This window comes from Nipponia nippon, unplaced genomic scaffold (genome assembly GCF_047370975.1).
Source record: "Nipponia nippon isolate SJK-2023a ecotype South Korea unplaced genomic scaffold, ASM4737097v1 scaffold_3, whole genome shotgun sequence".
In the NCBI taxonomy this organism is placed as follows: Eukaryota; Metazoa; Chordata; class Aves; order Pelecaniformes; family Threskiornithidae; genus Nipponia; species Nipponia nippon.
This window is the reverse complement of record NW_028262347.1, coordinates 115,006,419-115,018,963: the sequence shown is the minus strand read 5'-3', so window position 1 is coordinate 115,018,963 and position 12,545 is coordinate 115,006,419. Positions and strand designations below refer to the sequence as shown.

Here is a 12,545-nt window from a genome sequence, read left to right as displayed (position 1 = left end):
AATATGCTCCCAGAATCCTAACTAAATAGATACCTACATCACATTTACCAAACTGTGAAGATCCGGGGCGGGGGGGGGGGGGGGGGAAGAACCCTCACAAAGGTTTGAAGCTCTCAAGTCTTCTTTCACTATCTAACTTTTCAATGAATCCAAAGAAAATCTCAACTTTTTAGTAGTAAACGTTTTCCAGTTTACTGATTATTTTGAAGTGACACCCCCTGTAGCGCAGATTAAGAGCATGTCATAACTAAAGATACTTTCTTATCTAATCAAATTTATTAAAATTGGTTCGTCTTAACTAATAATCCAGACCACAAATTATTCACAAAACAGCTACATACTTGCAAGGATATCTTTAAAAGAAATACCTCAAAATATCATTTGCAATGATGTACAAGGACTTGTGTTATCCTGAATACAGAAAAGAAACAAAAGCGTTTCCCCATGTGCCAGCTGACTCAAAGTTAATATAGGAAGCAGAGTAGACTCTGTGGCAAACAAATCTAACGTTAACACACAATGAGTAAGTTACTGCTTGCTCTCTACGGGTCAAGTAGCTTTTATTCATCTTCATCTGCCAAAAAAAATGCTACGCAAAAGACAACTACCCCCAAGAATCCTACCAGAAGCCACACCACCATCTACCACCATCTCTCTTACAGCAACCAATGTTTCAAAACATAGCTTGAAGAAAAGCCTGTGATGTAACAGGAAGCAATGTTATTAAATAATATAGATTGCATTCTTTTAAGTCAATACCAAAACAATGACCTCCTCAGTTTTTGAAACAGCAGCACTATGAAAATGCAAAATTGATTTACAAGGGAAATAATAGCCAGAGGTTGCTATGGCTGTGAAAGTTACAGGACATTTTTTAAAGAAACAAAATTTTTTATCCAGTTTAAAAAAAGCTAGCAAAGGCAATTTTATGCACTAGCTCGAAGACACACAAGTTATTCACCTACGTTAAAATCGTTTCTTTAAAGCATTATCATTCCAACACCATCCACAGTGCGGCAAGGACGTTTGTTGCAGTTTTAACTAGCAACAATGATTTTAACAAGGCAAAAACTAGCAGCCTTCTGCCTTCTTTCATTTCAGTTTTTGATCTGTAGAACATTCCACTTACAAAAGGAAACAAACTAACCTTGGCCTGTCTTAAAATATTTTTCATTTTTCGTCTCTTACATGTTAATTTCTGATGATTTTCACAGCAAATAGTGTCTTATGCCAGGTCATTTGGCCTGTAGCAAGTTGAGCTGAACAAAAGCAGGCAGCCCCGCGTGCAATGTCACCTCTAACATCACATGCAACAGGGACAGTTTCAGCACAGTTACACTGAACCCAGCTCGGTTCATCCAGCCCTGTCGAACAACCAACGTTCATTTCATAACCAGCAAAGGGTTGACAGAAGAGCTGCAGTACACCTCGTTGACTGACGGTGAAACATCCCCACTCACCCAGATCGCTCAAGTCGACCCTCTCTGCGACCAGTGCAAAGCCTCTGGGGCGAGAGGCACCATCTGGACCTCCTCTTTGGGTTAGAGGATCACGGTGCACACAACAGCCTAACTGCACCACCCTAAAATCATCACGTCCTTAAGTAAAAATGTCAGCTGCCTCAATCCTCAGGCAAGACTCAAGGATAATGACTGATTTAAGCAAGAGACCATTAAATCCCCAGATATCCTAAAGCATAGCAGCACTCCATCTATTGGTCAAGAATTAAGGACATGCTTAATCATCATCATTGTGCACTAACCTCAATGATTAAACACTCAGCCCCTCAACAGTTCACCCTTGCTCCCTGCTTAGGGCTTCACATTCCCCTAGCGAAAACTAAACGCAATAATATCTACTGGAAAATAACGTGAGTTTCAGTAAAAGTGTTAACGTGAAAATTTCTGAAGTTAAAACTTGTATACGCTAGTAATCACACAATTATCATTCTGTTTCATTGAGGAGCACATGCACTCCTTAATCAAAGTAGCATTGAGGAGCTCATCCGATAACGGCCAAAGAGCCCACAGCGTTTCCAGAGTTCACACCTTCTTTCCCTGTAAGTACTGGATGCCACCAAGGAGGCTCAAACGAGGAGTTCACACGCTGTTTCCAGCCAGGCCAGTTATGTGACGGGGTGTGCGGACCAGAGAACTCCAAGGTACAAGGGACGTGGCTGCAAACCCCAGCAGGAAGGTGAAAGAGAGCCTTTCACAGCAGATCTGCTGCCAAAGCAGCCACACGCAGAACTGCCCCGGCTCACACCGCTCCCCCCAAAGCCACCACTGCCCCTTCCCGGCACATCACAACAGCCAGACATCCGCTATACCTCTGCTTTCTTCCAGTTGCCAGCAGCCGGACCAGGAGGCAGGTGAAGCTGCCCGAGGCACACCAAAGCCCTTTTTTAAAGGCTGAGGTCACATTTATCAGCTTCATTCCGCTGGTACCAAAGCTGATTTAAGCAACAACTTCTCCCACACAACTAGTAATTCAGCAATTTCATACAGTCATGCTTTTATAACCCCTGGCCAATTATTTTTTGCCCAGATATTCATTGCCATTGATTTTATCTATCTGTTTTAAAACTTAACGCCTCCACATCGTGGCACCACACAGATGAGGCATAATCCTACGCGTTCTTCCTCTGCTTGGCATCACATCACTACCCTCCAGACACGAGCCCAGGACCCACGGATGAAAACCAGTGGTTTCAGCCTCAACCTGCCTGTAACACAGCGATGCTGAGATGACAGAAACAGAAGCAACCCACCTCCGTGACCGGCTGCGGCAGTTCTTGCTTTTGAGGTATGCTCTACCCTCCTTACAGAGCCAGTCCAAGGCTTCCCTGCTAAAATCACATCGTTCGGCCATGCAGACCCTGCCTGCCCACCCGCCCTGAAGTCCAGGATGAACGCTGACTGATAAATCCGCTCTGAATTCCTAAATAAGCTTTTTAATGTGAGATGAAAATTGTCTTGGGGTGAGACCAAAACTGAGGAACAAACTCCCAAAAGGCCCATCGTAATCCTCATTTCTGGAGCCTAAAAGTTCACAGCAGCAATCTTCAATTTTGTCCTCGCTAATATAAACACACAATGAAATTAATCCCAAAACTGTTAACAAAACACGCCGCTGCCCGACCACGGCGAATCCCCCAGAAGCCGGCGGCGCAGGGCAGATGCTCGTCACGCCATAGGTGCGCATTGCCGTGACCAGAATACGGCTCCCTGCACCTGGAAATCGCATTCCGGGCTCCCCGCACCATTAACCGACGGCAAAGGTGGAGCGACTAAACATATAAAAACCCTGAAGAATATACATTTTAAGAAGTTTTCTGAGACTCATAGGGACTCCGGAGCCTTGCGATGGACCAAGGAGAGTCCATAATTATAATAATTACTTCCACGGTTTTATTTGATTAGCAGAGTTTCCGAGCAGAGGCGCATTATTTAAAGCCCCGTCCTTCGCAGCTCAGCGCTGAGGCAGAAAGACAGCACTGCAGCATCTCCCCCGGCCGGAGAGCTGGCGTATACCCACGGAGAAGTTCCCCCTCAGCCCCACGGCGACGGCAGTCCCCCCCTCATCGCCTCAGCCCGCTGGCAGCCGCGGCCCCACATCAGCCCCGCAGCCGTAAGGCGGCTGAGGGAACGGGGGGAGCCCGCCAGGCCTCCAGCCGCCCCCCCGCCTTCCCCAACAGCGGCAACGGTTCGGCCGCAGCCCCGCAACGGCCCTTCCCGCCCGCGTTGGGCGGGAAAGGAGAGGAATCCCCCCCCCCTCCTCTCCTCACACCGCGGGAGCGTTACCTCAGCGGGCCCGCCGCGCCTTTGTGCTTCAGTCCATCCCTCCTCGCCGGCGGCGGGAGCCCCAGCACCACCGCGGCGGGAGAGCGGGCGGGGAAAAGGGCGGCGCACTATGTGGCAGGAAGGGACACCTGGGCTCCTCCTCCCTCGCCCGCCCGCCCGCCGCGGCTCACTATCTGGCAGCGAGCGGGGACTCGCCCGCCGCCCTTCCCCCGTCGCCCCCTCGGCCAAGTTTGAAGCCGGGGGAGGGTGAGGGGGGGCGGCGGTCGCCGCCCCCCCCCCCCCCCCCCCGGCTTCAAACTTGGCCGAGGGGGCAGCGGCACCACCATCGCCGCCAACGTCCTCCCCCCTGGCCGCCCTCCATTGTTGTCCCCGGCCCCACTCCCCGCGTCTCGGCCGCGGGCTCTACCTGCAGTGCGGGGCGAGCAAAACCGCTCCTCCCCGGCGAGGCATCCTCCGGGGAGCTTTTAACCCTCAAGGGTAATGGCGAGCGGGGTCTGACCTGAGGAGATGGACCCTGCAATGCCCGGTGCACAGCTGAGGTGGCGGTGGGGAATAAAATGAGGTGTATGTGGAAACAATGAATAAACCGCCCCCACCCCCCCCCAAACCCAAAAAAAGACCTGTTTTGAGAGGAAATTTTGAGATATTTCAACAGTCAGTAGGGCTGAAAGGCAGCAGAAGGCTTCTCCAGATGGCTGGTGCTGCTGAGGAGAAGGCTCTTGCATGGTGCAGAGAAAGCAGCCCTGGCTAAAAAAAGCTGCACGAAATGCAAATCTCATTTTGGCAAAAGCTGTCCTTTTTTTTTTTTTTTTTTTTTTTTTTTGGCTTTCTGTAATTGTTTTGCTTTGCAGCTGAAATCATCTCTGTCTTGGTTCCCCACCCAAAGTTACTGGTTTCTTGGTTTCGGGGCTGGCTTGCTTACATCTGAGCAGTTCTGACCAGACTTTTGAAGTTACAGAAGCACTGGTTGATAGTTGTCCTTTATATGCAGAACAGTCTGTATTTTAATTATATTTATTTCTAAAACTCAGAAGTTGCCTAAAATACACTTGAAAGGCTTACGAGTTCCCTTTGAAATCAGCAATATTGCTTACAGGTCTAAAATTACTCACACAGCTCACTTCATGTAGGTTTGGGGACAAAACCTTTTAATTCTGTGTACTGCTCGCTTTTAAAGAGCCTCTCAGGGGCTGTAATCATGGGGAAATGAGCAGGGCTGGCGCAAGGGCAGGGTGAAGACACCGCCTGCCCGGGGCCATCTTCTGATGGAGTCACCAAAGAGGCTCCAGCCCTGCTGGCTGCTGCCACCACATCGGTATAGGAGCTGCACATCCATCACGGAAAGGCCAGCAAGGCCCCTCGGGAGCTAGAGAGGTCTTAGGAGAAGAAAGTGCTTGAGGAACCAAACTATCCAGCCACGGGGTATTTGATTTGGATAGGGAGAGGATGCAGAACGTGTTTTAACTTTGCAAATTTATACCTGGCGCTGAGATGGTTCTACCTGACTGGACCAGTGCTATGGGAACCTGTAGGCACCGGCCAGTAATAATGGGATGGGGTGGTACAGCATCTGTTATTTAACACAAGACCTCTAACTATCTGGGGGTTGTAGGAAATTAAAACTTACCTTGGGCGCAGGAAGAATATGGGTGAGTGTTTACAGGCACCTACGTACATGCAGAGTGCGCTATGAAGGTTGAAGCAATTGGCTTTCTCCAATTTGCATATTTATTCAGTATAACACTCATGGAATTAGTAGGGCTGTTCCTTGCATGTTCATCCCCTCTGTTTTATTTCCTTTTAGAAAAAAATTACAGCTGTATCATATTTCAATAAACTTTCAACCTGAAAAGGCCAAGAAATGCCAAACTTAAGGTGTGGTTTTGAAAGTGAGGGGGATACTGCAATGAAATCAGTGGATCGGGACTTGCTTCAACTGTTGCTCTCTGGCCCAGGCAACTGCTTAGGTAGAGACGGTGCTGGCACAAGAGCAATTGGGTACGAACTGACCACGCACAGATTTCAGCTGGAAATTAGAGGAGGGTTGTTAACCATTAGAGCAATCAAATTTCACCTTTTCCAGGTGGGGTATTGGGAATGGAAAAATCTCACTGCTTTTGAGATGGAGTTTATTAAAGTCATTATACAATGCATTGTCTGCAACAGCAGGGGACAGACTTGATGTCTCAGAAGGTTGATTTGAGTGCTAAGGTGCTGCGTGACATTGATCACACACCTTGCGATTTGAATTTCAGAGGCAGCAGTTGCTCACCCCAGCAGAATGCTTTCAGGCATGTAAAGATGCCTTTCGTGTTTATTGTAGGGTGAGTTTTCTTCTCCTGGGCCTGTAAATGAGCTTTGCTTTAGTCCTGGAAGATTATGCAGATGACAAGTCCTCATGATTCAGGCCATAAATGGATTACAAGCGGGATCAAGAAGAAACTTTTTCCTGCATGAGAGAGACTTCTCCCATTAGCTCTGGAGGTTTTGTTCCTTCCTTCGAAACAACTGCCAGGTGCTGCTGGCGAGTCACTGGCCTCAGCCAGTGCTAGTTAGGCAGGTCTCCCTGCTGCGGATGATGCAGCAAATGGAGATCTCTGCCTATGCCTCCTGCCTGCGGGATCCTGCAGTGCCTGGGGTGCTCCTGCTGCGTAGGCACCCTTCAGTGGAGTAGGAGAGGTAACCCCTGGAGAGGGGAGGATAGATAATAGCCAGGACTGTTCTTTTGGGGTCAGACTGTAGCTTAGTATTAAAAAACCCACACTTAACAAGTGGAACCAAACCCGTAGTAAGCTAACACAGCATTGCATTTTTGGAGCGTGGGTCCTCAGACATGCATCCGGCTCTGTTACGCTCTCTGGACCTCACAGCGTTGCTCCCTGTCTGCTGTGTCAACGAAACCCTCTCTCTGTACGTTTCCTGCTAAATACATTGCAAAAAATCCACACAACAGGTAAAGCGTTTCCTTTTTGGGGACCCGATCCGGCAGAAATATTTTGCCGATTTACGCGGTACTGCAGCCTTTTCACCCTCCGTAAAGCCATGTGTCTAATCAGTGGGCCTAGCCGAGCTGCTCATTAGAAACTTGGCCAAACCACAAACATTTGTTTCCTTGCTTTATGCCAAACTCTGAGAAAAGAGGAGGGAGTGGCATGGAGCTCATGTTAATGAGTTCTTCATTCCCCACAGAGAGATAATCAGAGCACTGCTCAGAGATTCATCAACATTTTTTATTAGCACTTTAATGACCTACATGTTGGGGGTTTTTTTAAGGAGTTTCTTCAGCTAAGAGCTAGATAATTCCTCGTGCAGCTGTGGTTTAGGAAGCAGCTCAGGGGACATACATGCCAAATTACTTTAGCTCTAGTTAAAAAAAGTATATATGCCACAAGGTTTCCTGGGTGCCTTCTTTTTCAATCAAGGGCATCGTGTCCTCAATCCGTCTCTTCTGGGTTATGTGGCGGGGGGGTTTGGTTTCCTTTGCAATCTTTGCAGCTTCAAGAGCCGTACAGCAAAACACCGAACACTGGTGGTACTGCATGTTCCCTGCGGAAAAAGGACCGTAACAGCTCCCTGACCCCGGTCGCTCCAGGAGGCAGGCTCCCTCAGGAGCGATGAAAGGCATTTTCAGGGACCAGCACTGCTCCCACAGACCACTTCAGCTTCAGCTGGCTGTATGAGGAACAAAGTTTCTAAATACTGCGGGCTGGAGCCTTTTCCACACTGCTGCAGGGTGAACCTCTAGCCAAGGGATTCCCCAGTGCCTGCTGAGGGGTCTGTGGCCCCGCACACGTGGTGGGAGACCTCATCGCAGCCATCTATACATTGCGGTGAGAGCCGATGGCGAGAGAACGCTCTCATGGGCTTGGTGGAGGCTGCTCAGAAATTACCCAAATTTTGGTATTTGCAGCTCACCTCCCATAAGGAACCGCCATGGTGGCAGCTGCTCCAGAGTCCCTTTGGTTTAAAAGGGAGAGAGCCACTGGACTTTTGCTGTCACTTAGGAGGGCCATCAGCTGGAAATTGCTGCACAATCTCTTCCCATGCCTCCCCTGCTCCCCAGTGGCCAGATTTCCTTCTGGTCTGCTGGAGAGGGCTGTGAGAATATATACATTAAAGACAGGGATGTAGTCAAATACTGCAGGATAACCGGGGTTATGAGAGTATTATAAAGGAATACTATTTACTTTTTCCTGAATCGAACCCCAAGTGTTTCCTGTCAGACCTCGGTACAATGGGACGCAAATGTACAGTCCATTACGTTCGCATTTCCTCCTCCGTCTCTTTCCTTCAAACGCAGAGGACAGGAAAGGATGCTTTCTGCCCCCACTCGTGTCTCTCAGCTGACTATCTCATTCGAGAAGGGATTTGAGACATTCACCATTTGCTGTCTTCAGAAGGTTGCCTCCCTTCTAATGCCTACTGCCTCAGCATGGGAGAGGTTGTAAATATGGAGGAATTCCTTTGAAATCAAAGAGAGCTTCACTGGGGTAACATCAGCATGAATGGAAGCAAAATGAGGTCCTTGGGGAATAAAATGCTAAGGCTGGGGAAAAAAAAATCAAGATTCACAGCACTACTCCAGAAGAATAGTAGCTCATATCATGTAAAAAACCCATAGCTCTCATTTCCTCCTTATCCCTTCAGGACAGGAAAGAACATCCTGCTCTTCTAATATGAGCAAAATACAAGTTATTTTTGGAAGCAAAAACTCATGTTCAGAGCACATTTTTAAAAAGACATCTCTAATCTGTGATTCTGATGATGCATTTGGAGCACAGCACATCCTTTTGCATCCAGAAACCCACGTTTGTCGGCTCAGCACCATCTACGCTCAGGCAAAAGGTTTATGTTGGTTGAACAAGAAGTTGGGAATTCTTTGTTAGCACATTAACTGTGACTCGAAGCTGAACTGCCACCTCTGACGGGGGTGTGCTGTTGCCAGACCCACACCTGGTGGGAAGCCCGGTACAACTGCCTGGGGGAGAGGAGCGTGGAAGCACGGGAGCATAAGGTCATGGGCTGGGGGATGTGACTGTTGATTCAGTAGCTCTGAAAGAGGCTTTCTGTACCTATCCTGGACTCAAGGGTAAGCGTCCACTTTCTTCTTCATTATCCCAAGACAAATTGGACGTGGGGCAAAGCTAGGGTCACCCCCCGCCCTCAGTGGTGGTGTATCTTTGCACACTGTGCTTGTTGTTCTAACTCTGGACCCGCAGAGGAGCGTGTGGCGTAATTTCCTGGACAAAAGTTTTGAAGTTTAGAGGATCAAGTCAAATCCAAGGCCTTTTGGGCAAACCGTTGCTTTTTGTATTTGATGGATCACTTGAAAGGACAACACAGAGATGAAATCAGCCTCAAATTTGTTAATATGCATAGACAATATTAAATCGCAAATAACATTTGATTTTGGATTCTGCATGGGTAACTGTTACTCCCAAAGCCTCTTCTGAAGCAAATAAGATGGGAGAACATATGTTAGCACAATCTCTAATGATAAAGATAAACAAATTGTAGAGGAGTTAATAATTTACCAATTCAAGATTAGCAAACTGCTGATGTACTATTAAAAGAGCTCCACTTTCCCTTTAAAAACCATTCATAGAGTATAAGATTTTAGCTCCTCTCAGTGTCAAGGGCCCCAAATACCTTAGCAGACTCTTGGGAATGACCTCATCTGTAGTTTCTGAGTGTATTCCCAGGGATGCGTAATGCTAGGAATGGCCGGAAAAAAAGCCGGGGGGCAGGAGCTCGCTGCTCCGGCGCGGCGGGGCTCCCCAAAGGGCCGCACGGGCCAGCAGCGCCTACGCGGAGCTCCTGGCACTGCCTGCAGCGCAGTGTCCTTCTGTCGCTGCAACCATCGAGAGCACACTTAAAACATCCATCCGGAGATATTCCTATGAAGTCAGTGGATTACTCACATACTTAAAGCACTGATTTCCCTGGCGGGACAAACTGTGTTCAGTGGTTTTCATACTAGAGGACGTGAGATTGCTTCTGCTGACTGTCTCGGTTTGTTCTCAGACAGGAAGCTGAGAAGGGCAGCGGGACCGATGATCAGGGCTGTGCAAACAGACGCTGGAAACTCAAAACAAATCGGTCGCAGAGGTATGTGGATAGTGTGCGAGAGAAAAAACTTTGCTTGTCTTTGCCCGGCAAATCCTGGTAATTCTTCAGAATGTGTTTTAACCAGCTCCAGGTCTGTCTCTTTCCCTGCTGATGACTTACCCTAAATTGCAAAGTCAGTGGTTTTAACCAGGGTATCCGAACTCTCTGGGACTCCACAGGGGAAAGGTAAATGAATCCACACAGCAGACTTCAGTGCCACAGCCGTTTTGCTAAGGGAGATAAGGAAACTGTGGAGGACTAAAAGCACAAACTCCCTTTAACAACAGTAATGTGTAATTCTACGTACCATCACTTACATACTAGAAAATAATACACAGATCCACTATCTAAGTACAGTTCTGAATGTGTGTAAGTGTTACACAGCAGAAGCAGCAGCTCAAGCTACTGTGCAGAGAACAGACCTTGAATTGTCTAAAGATAGATGGGGAAAAGATGTCAAACATCAACAACAGTGTTCCCTAGGCTTCACCAGAGTGGTAGATACATCAGTACAAATTGACTCTCTGGCCCCCTGTAGCTCTGCAAATCATCAAAAGAGACATTAATGTCATTAGCAAAACCAACAAACGTGCCTATACTTATTACTTGTTTGTAATAAGATTTGGCTAGTGTATAATTAGCAGGCTGCAGAAGTCTTTTACAACCTCTGAGAACAGTCTCTCTGCCATGCTGAGGTTCACCGGAAAATTCCCGTTCTTTCCATGTAGCTACAATTTCCCCATCAGTTTCTGCCCCGTCAGATGGACTGACGTTAGCATATGCAACATGTCATATAAATCCATGTGAACTATATATATACACATACACACCCATTAGTTTGGTTTGATTATTTATTCTACAAGGATAGTCTTTGATCAGGAATGCTTGTTTCCCAAGAGGCAATAACACTCTTCTGCCAAGCGGGACAGTGAGTTATGTTGTGGATTTGTGGTACGTACACACAGGATTACGCATTAGCTGGCTTGAACACATCTCACTGTGTACGGTTGATTGAGCCGGTTCTCTGTCCTTCTGCTGGGATACTTTTTCTCAAGGCTTAAGCATGGCTGTAGTGAGTTATTTAAACATGTGCCTAACTAAGGATATGCACAGCCCAAGGGAGGCTGGAATGGGACATGTCCTTGTGTAGCTGCTGATGTGGGGTCCTGATTTGGATCCCAGTGTCAAATATATGAATTGGGTGACAGCAGAGGGCACTGTACAAGATCGCAATTTGTGCCACCAGTCCTCAGAAAGTTTTGCAGACTTTAGTCTTTGGTATAGGCTTGGGTGGTGCTGGATGGGAAAATGGCACACAAATGTTCAGCTGACATTAAAGCAGATGAGAACGGCGGTGTTGGAGTTGGCCCTCTGTCAAGCCAAACTGCAGCTACGGATCCAGCATCCTGCCTGGCTTTCAGGTAGGAAACCAGCTCCAGACCTCACAGCTCTGCTCCGTTTTTCTACAATCGGGGGGCTTTTCAGAGCTGTTGAATGTATACATGAGAACCAGCTGTTTCACTTCCTTTTCCAATACCAGAGGTGTAAAGAGGCCAGCACACAGCCAAGAAATGGGGCCATGAGTCAGCTGGGAGTTTCTGAGCATCTGACTGATACCCTTACTCGGATGGAGCACTCCAGCCACCGGGGCTGGGCCGGCTGCTGCTGCTGGGGGCCAGCCCTCAGGTTCCTTTACAGTGTCCTCTGTGCTATGCTCTGAAGCTCAGCTCAGTGATACCAGTGCTTTGGGAAGCTGGCATGGAGGGACCTGTTCTGTGATCCACCCTCTGTCACTTGCACCAGTGCTGTGCCCGCCATGCTTTGAGAAAGCTGCTCCTGGTTTACAAACTGTGTAACTCGGACCTTGCCTCTCTGCCTTGCAAGCGGGTGCTGGGGACGGCGACGTGCTGGGACTGTGAGAGTGGTTCCTCCCATTTCATGGATGAACAATACGGTCCCTTCACTTGTGATGTTGTTATCAATGATGCAAAACGAGATAGCAAAAATACTTTCCATGCTGTGTAACTAGCTTCCTAGCAGAGAGATCCAGCTGCAGATATGATACTCACACTCTGGTGCTTTCAAGGATTATCAGAGTAATTTTGGATGCTAATGGAAAGATAACGCTGAGTGTTAAAAAAAACCAAACAAACAACAGCTGTAATAAAATGGGACTGTAGTTCTGTCACTGCTACGACCTGTGTATGAATATGGGCAGGTCGTCGGGAGAAAACATCAAATTTGCATCCCTATATATGACAGTCCAAGTTTTCAGATGTCCTGACGGATGGTCTTTCAAATCCCAGTGCAGCAGGTGTTGCCATAATTCATAACCTGTCTTCCACCTGGGTGTTCATTTTCCCAACCCTTCACTGAAGTGTCCTGAGCCACTGATTCCTCTAACCGGATCTGACACTTTGTGCTTCTGTTTTGAAGCCTGCTAGCAGGCAGGCAACACCAGCCAGCTTTGCTTGCAGAGTCCTCCTGGTTTGTGGGGAACTTTCATTTCTCTCAAACAAAGTCAAACGGGTGATTCAAGACTAATGAACTGCTGTGAATACTCTGCTTTATCAGAGGAAATAGTTGGAGGCTGAAGTCTTGGTCCCTAACAAGTCTTTGCGAGGATATTAACAT

General features: G+C 47.7%; 1 protein-coding gene across 4 annotated transcripts in view; it reads right to left on the bottom strand.

The window, feature by feature from the left end:
* Positions 1–12,545, bottom strand: part of ADD3 (adducin 3) — a 112,791-nt gene that overhangs the window by 97,102 nt on the left and 3,144 nt on the right. For 2 of the 4 annotated variants that reach the window (XM_087765138.1, XM_087765134.1), the window contains exon 1: positions 3,804–3,948. The exons of 1 other annotated variant lie outside the window; for it this stretch is intronic. The gene's annotated coding sequence lies outside the window, so the exon portion shown is untranslated. Of the gene's footprint in view, positions 1–3,803; positions 3,949–12,545 lie in introns of those variants that run through there. One more of the 4 variants, XM_087765139.1, reaches the window with a different exon arrangement.